Source organism: Mytilus edulis, chromosome 12 (genome assembly GCF_963676685.1).
Source record: "Mytilus edulis chromosome 12, xbMytEdul2.2, whole genome shotgun sequence".
Classification (NCBI taxonomy): domain Eukaryota; kingdom Metazoa; phylum Mollusca; class Bivalvia; order Mytilida; family Mytilidae; genus Mytilus; species Mytilus edulis.
The window spans coordinates 65,964,583-65,972,305 of NC_092355.1; positions in this window are offsets into that span (position 1 = coordinate 65,964,583).

The following is a 7,723-nucleotide window of genomic DNA, read 5'->3' on the forward strand; positions in this document are numbered from 1 at the left end:
GATAAAAACTAACACAGAATGACTTCAATATAAAACGTTCTCGGTAGCGAAAACCTGGCTATAGGCACCTGTATATGTTGATGTATCGATCTAAACTGTAGAGTTACAAATATGTTATATTGCAATGGCATTCCACGGGTGTATCTAATTACATGTATGTATAGGTGTAATACCACCATTGATTTTCCCCTATTAGTCTTTGTTAAATTGACATTTTTTTTAAATCGTACAGTATTTACCTTTATTTCAACCAAATAAATACTTTGCATGAATAAAGTTTAATCCTTTCCAGTGCTACAGTGAAAATTTCACATTACATTTCATTGCATATAAGAAAGTAACCATAACTGGAAGTAAATAACCCAAATTGTACACTGTTATTTACTGGTTACCTGCTTTGGTAACTATGTAACGTTAACTTTCCAAAATATTTTACAAGACCATCAAATAAAAAAGGAATGATGCTTTCAGACACCCAATATACATGTTTATGACTCAGAAAAATTTAAGTGCATTGAAATGCAGGGTTAATTTTCTACAACCGTCAAATTCAAGGGAATATATTTTTATACCTACTTTCGTACAACTGGATGTGACGTACCATGATTTGGTGGTATTACACCTAAAACGATAAGTCAAACTGAGAAATCAAGGAATTGAAATGTTTGTTTGTTGTTTACATTCTCATCCGTTGGTCTCTGGTGTATATTTATCTCATTGGCAATTCTACTATGTCTACCGACGTGTGACAACTTCCTATCTTAATATGTCTACTCTTCTATTTTTGTTGCAAGCTAAAATATATAACTAAAATAACTATTATTGACCTATGCTATAATGTAACACCGTAGCCAATGTGTCACACAAGCTTCGCTTTCATCAAATTTTCGAGTGCTTTTATTGTAATCAGATTCAGAAAACAACCAACCAAAATACTGGATTGAGTGTTTTGAGAATAAATTGTGTACTCCGAGTACTAAGTTTAAGTTGTACGACCATGATCATACATTGTAGGATTATGCACACATAAATGTACCTACAGTATGTGTCATTGACCTGACTTGTAATAACTGCACTTATACCTACATTTACACGTGAGCCCTTAACTAACAAGTACATGTACGACACTCAGTTTCATTTTAACGTACAGTTCACAGGAAGACATTTCTCCCAACCCGAACTCTTATTTTTAATACGATATGATTAGTATTTGCATACACTCCTTAAAACTTCGTGCGAAGCGGAAACACATTAAATTCCAACTTTAAAGACCAAGGTTTGATCCGGTAGGGGATGGTCCCGCGACCCCCAGAACTCCAATGCAAGTACTCTCATGATTAAAGCCACTGAGACGGTTGAATATGGTTAGGGTCCTGGATAAAATTTATCTTTGGCATCACAAAATATTTCAAATATTGGACGTTGATTATATTAGAACTGGCCAGTATTTAGAAAATAAATCAAATAATACAAGCGTTGAAGTCGTGAAATAACCAAAATCAAATATACATGTCTAACTGATGTATCGCTGAACGTGCAGGTAAATCTCGGTTTCAAATAAAATTCCCAAAACTGATATCCTATTTTTGCCAAGCATTATATACCAATATGTAAAATTTAGAATGGAAACGGGAAATATGCCAAAGAGACAACAACTTGACCAAAAAGCAGAAAACAGCCCTAGTCCACCAATGGGTCTTCCACACAAGAAAATAAATCCCGCACCATGAGACAGGCTTCAGCTAACCCCTAAACCAAAAAAGTGTACTAATTCAGCAAAAATGGACGCCAAACTCAGAAACATATACTTTATGAAATTTAAAAGTTAAATACAAGACTTACAAAGGTCAACTTAAGCATCTGACTTGAGATAGGCGCAACAATGCGGCGGGGTTAAACATGTTATGCAGGACTGTTTTGACTGTTTGGTGTTAACGCTCCAATGCTTTGTAAAACATCCAAAACATTTGATCTCAATTATACCTGGTTAAGGATATCCAAGAAACACGCTCCTTCCGCACTGATATCGGTTTCATACTTTAAAAATAGAACCAAAGAAAAAACTAATCTATTCCGAAATTAGGAAACCAGCAAAGTTTTTTTTAACCAAGACCATCCATTACCATGTACACGAACAATACCATCGTTTGTAGGGTTATCCATTATTCTGATCCATACATCACCTCCTACTGCTAGATTCAACACTGTAGATAAAGTTCCGATTCCGTATGTTCGTCTATCTCCATCATATGAATAAACTATCGGAACGCCTTTAAGGACTAATTCAGTTTGAATATATCTTCTGCGTAGCGGCTCATTATTGTTGCTGAGAAATGATAAAGTCCCGCCTTTGATGCCCTGTCCATCCTACCCACTACCAACATTTGTGACAGTCTTCTGGAATCCTACAGTTTGTTGTTTTTCTAAATTTTGCTGGTGATCTGTCATTACGGCAAAGAAAGCAACACTTTGTTGAACTGGTTTTTATGTTACTGTAAAACGTATTAAAGTGAACTATTTATCATTCTTATTGTTTATGTTTTACACAGATTATAACATAATACTAATAATATTTGGTTGTTAAAGTATGTGTTCTTAATCTTTTGAAATATGTAAAAAAAAAAAGAATGTTTATGCATTGGTCATTTAGCTTTTGGTGGCTTTAGCTTTGAGCGGATTTCGTTTGTAAAGGTTACTGTAGGTTTCCTACCGCTGATAAACTAAATACTGTACGAGAAAGCGTGTCAGAGTTATTATCAGACAAATTTCTTAAAGTTTTTGACTGGACTTTGCCAACGGACAGTATGCACAGCAGACGGTGCTTTCAATTCAGAAGTATCTGTTATCATTCGGGGTATTAAGGCTTTCGTAAATTATTTTTTGGCTTGCTTTTTTTTTTTAAATTATTTGAGTGACAGTTTTGTTTGACATGATCCAGTTGCAAATATTTCATGAATATTCAAAAAAACAATTTGAACAATGAATAAAATGAGTTTGTTCGACCGGAATTAAGGACAAAAATAATTACAAGATGTAGCTGTGAAAAATATGAAAATAATCAATTGGAAAACTAACGATCTAATTCATAACAAAACAATTTGCGAAAAAAATCAATTATGACAGACATAAACAATCGACATCCACTTGAATACAAGCTCCTGACTTAGGAAATGCATATACAGAATTAAACGGGGTTCAACTAGTTTGATGACACTAAACCATTCCTCTGATCTGAAACAGTATTACTCTTTTCAATTTTCATGACGGACATTTAGTATAAATTTTAAAAAGGAATATAGAATATTCTAGTTGACACAATATTACCTGTAAATACAACATGTACAATGTTTCTCAATAATTTTAGCGAGTATCAATTTTCGGGAGACTTCATGAAACCTGTTATAGCACTGTTTCTTAATGTTTTTTATTCTTTTTTTGGCGGAAAAACTTAACCATTAGCTGCGGTAGCCTTAGTTAGATTAGTAACTAGCATATTTGGACATTTCTCTCTAAAATATTTGCCGTCTTTTATTTTCTTGTTTACGAAAGTGGTTATCCTCTTGGTACAGTTAAATTTTTTTTTTCTTTTTCTTTACAATATGATATTAAACGGCAAAGAACAAGATCTGTGTGCATGTACAACAGGTATTTCATTTAGTGCCTGTGCCAGATATTTATTTTTACATCTACAGTGGAGATCACTTTTAACCTCTCATTAGAACTGTCAGAATATTCTGTCATAGAACTGTTCTAACCTGTCCAAATAATTTATGTAACACATCAACAAAAGAAAATCACTGAATAACAGGCTCCTGACTTGGAACAGTCACATACATGCAGAATATGGCGGAGTTAAAACCGGCAAAATAGCAAAACTCTTTAATTTATAATATATATCGCTATTTTGCCGAAGCCTTTAGATTTAGACAAAGAGTTCTTAAATTTAAACCAAATCAATTCTAGCCGTAGAATTTATAAATTAATTTTAGCTGTAGGATTTATAAATCAATTCTAGCCGTAGAATTTATAAATCAATTCTAGCCGTAGAATTTATAAATCAATTCTGGCCGTAGAATTTGTAATCAATTCTAACCGCAGAACTGTTCTAGAAGAAGAACTGACCAAAGATTTGGTCAGTTCTAGGTAGAACTGTCTAAAACTGTTCTAGGGTAGAACTGTCAGGATCAGTTCTAGGTAGAACTGTCCAAATCAGTTTTAGGTAGAACTGACCAAATCAGTTCTAGCTAGAACAGTTCTAACCTAGAACTGACTAAAAGGTGTCAGGCTGACAGTTCTACGTACTGTCCTAGAACAGTTCTCCTGACAGATTCTGACAGATTTAATGAGAGGTTAGAAGTGATCTCCACTGTATATCAAATATTTTTTTTGGAAAAGTCGGGAAATGATGGTGTTCATGTGATCTGTTGTTCTGTCAAATCTTGGAATAATTTCTTTAGCTTTTTAGTAATGTTCTACATACCATTCTACCATTTTATAAAGACTTGGTAATAATAAATTTACCTGCAGTTTCAGCTCGTAGCTTTATCCCTGACTAGCAGTATCTTTCATTGTCATTTGCCAATGCTCGTTTCACTTTGGCTTATTTCTTTACTAGCTTTGTGAAGGTCAGTCCTGGTTGTATCTAATATTCGAATAGTGGTAGAATGTTCATCTATAAGGGCACTAAGTCGGTGTTTTGTATAAATGTGGTGGAAATTCAAGGCAGCAAGCTTTTTGGTAGAAGCGTGTTCTGTTGTCAAGACATCAAGCTCTTCTTTGGTAGCTCATCTTTGATAGAAATTTGTTCTGTTGTCAAGGCATCCAGGTTTTGTTTGGTCAACGCGTAATCTTTTGTAAGTGAATGTAACTATTCTTTAGTAAAGGCGTATTCTGTGGACAATGTATTGAAGCAACTGGCTGGTTCTAGTAAGTTCATTTTCAAGCCTGGTGTTACGGTCCATAACGGTTCTTTAAGTTGTGATCACGACTTGCATCTGTCTTGCCATATTTGCGTCATTAGTCTTGTAAACTTTAATCGATGTGTGCTTATTATAATTTGTATTAGTCTGTGCCAAGACTATACTAAATCCACAAAAAATTAACAAGAATTTTAAAACCAACATGTACAAAATTCGATTAACTTGCAACAATCTGGAGAGCTTTAACATGTATGCATGTACATGTAAGGTCAAGACCTCTAGTGAAAGAAAGATGATATGGCAGGTAAAGCGACTATAGTTATGGTCATAAAATAGTGGCAAAGAAAATATATACTTGATTGATAACTGAATGTTAAATAGATGATTTGATTAGATTTTCAGTTACCTGTAAAATATTTGCATTTTTTAAAGATAATCATAGAAAAAAACTAATTAAGGTGGTACACTACAGGGAAATACATGTAACTCTGTAAAGTCAGCTAAACGTTTTAATTACGTTGTGTTGTAAAAGGAATATTAAGCTTCTCAATGATCAAAATTGGTGTTTGTCAAACCGCTATATAACCAGTGTAATTTTTCTGACAAAATGGTGGTTCAAAATTTTTGAATTTTTTACATTTTTATTAAAGGGTCAAAGTAAATACTCTGACAAAATTTTACGAAAATTAAACCAGCCAAATTAATTTTAGTGAAAGTGTTGGGTACCACCTTAATTTACAATATAAGTCGAAATTGACCTACTTAGAAAGTGCATGTGTATTTCAATCGAAAATCATTTTCTATTATTCGACTCAGATAAAAGTGTGCGGTATGGGCTTTGCTCATTGTTGAAGGCCGTTCTGTGTCATTTAGTCTCTTGCGAAGAGTTGTCTCATTAGCAATCATACCACATATTCTTTAGTAAATGTATATCTACATCTAGTAAGCTTTAACAGTTTACATATACAGTTTTTTAATCAACAACAATCGTTCGTTACGGATAAATCATAATGATATAGTTTCCAATTGGTATGGTAAAAAAATATAAAATGGTTTACGAGCTCAACACTGTACAATATAGTAGTTTTAAAAATATCCTTATATTTCCATTGAATATAGATCATGGCTTTTTTTTTAACTTGGTAATATCCCAAAATTCTGTATTACTTGGTTTGCTAAGAATTGCTCATATGATAAGTCTAAACCATGCAAACAATTTAATCATACAACTACTATGATAGTGTTGATAACAGTTATTAAACAGCAAAAAAAAAGATATGATGAATAGTAGAGATACAATATTATGACAAACATTTTTCTCTAAAGTAAATAGATGAAGAAGCCATTACAATACAACGCGTGTGTAGAGATAGAACAATTTAGTTCTGACAAAAACTCGTAGATTGTATAAGATACTACGTCTGCATTCAAACTCATACATATAAATAGAAAATAAACTGACAATGTCATAGCTAAACAAGAAAAAGACAAATAGACAAACAATAGTACACAAAACACAATATAGACGAGTAAAGACTAAGAACCCAACAAAAAATGGGAGTTGATCTCAGATGCTCTTGGTGTGTAAATAGATCCTACTCCACTTGTGCAACCTGTCGTGCTGCTCATGTTAGTACTACCCCGGTTATAAGTCTACGTCGACAGGTCACATTGTGAAAAAGGAGAGACGAGATTGTTTTGACATTAAGAAGCTGAGGTTTTCCCCCATTAATCTACCACTGAGCATACCTGGTGAAGGATCTTGGTACAGTTAAATTTATTTTTTTCTTTTTCTTTACAATATGATATTAAACGGCAAAGAACAAGATCTGTGTGCATGTACAACAGGTATTTCATTTAGTGCCTGTGCCAGATATTTATTTTTACATTTATATCATTTTTTTTTTTTGGAAAAGTCGGGAAATGATGGTGTTCATGTGATCTGTTGTTCTGTCAAATCTTGGAATAATTTCTTTAGCTTTTTAGTAATGTTCTAAGACTTGGAAATAATAAATTTACCTGCAGTTTCAGCTCGTAGCTTTATGCTTGACTAGCGGTATCTTTCATTTTCATTTGCCAATGCTCGTTCCACTTTGACTATTTTTTTACTAGCTTTGTGAAGGTCAGTCCTGGTTGTATTTAATATTCGAATAGTGGTAGAATCTTCATCTATAAGGGCACTAAGTCGGTGTTTTGTATCGATGTGGTGGAAATTCAAGGTAGCAAGCTCTTTTTTGGTAGAAGCGTGTTCTGTTGTCAAGACATCAAGCTCTTCTTTTGTAGATCCGTGTTCTTTTGTCAAAGCAATAAGGTTCTGTTTGGTAAATGTATGTTCTGTTGTCAAGGCAGCCACATTTTGTTTGGTAAAAGCATGTTCTGTTGTCAAGGCAGCAAGCTCATCTTTGATAGAAATTTGTTCTGTTGTCAAGGCATCCAGGTTTTGTTTGGTCAACGCGTAATCTTTTGTAAGTGAATGTAACTGTTCTTTAGTAAAGGCGTATTCTGTGGACAATGTATTGAAGCAACTGGCTGGTTCTAGTAAGTTCATTTTCAAGCCTGGTGTTACGGTCCATAACGGTTCTTTAAGTTGTGATCACGACTTGCATCTGTCTTGCCATATTTGCGTCATTAGTCTTGTAAACTTTAATCGATGTGTGCTTATTATAATTTGTATTAGTCTGTGCCAAGACTATACTAAATCCACAAAAAATTAACAAGAATTTTAAAACCAACATGTACAAAATTCGATTAACTTGCAACAATCTGGAGAGCTTTAACATGTATGCATGTACATGTAAGGTCAA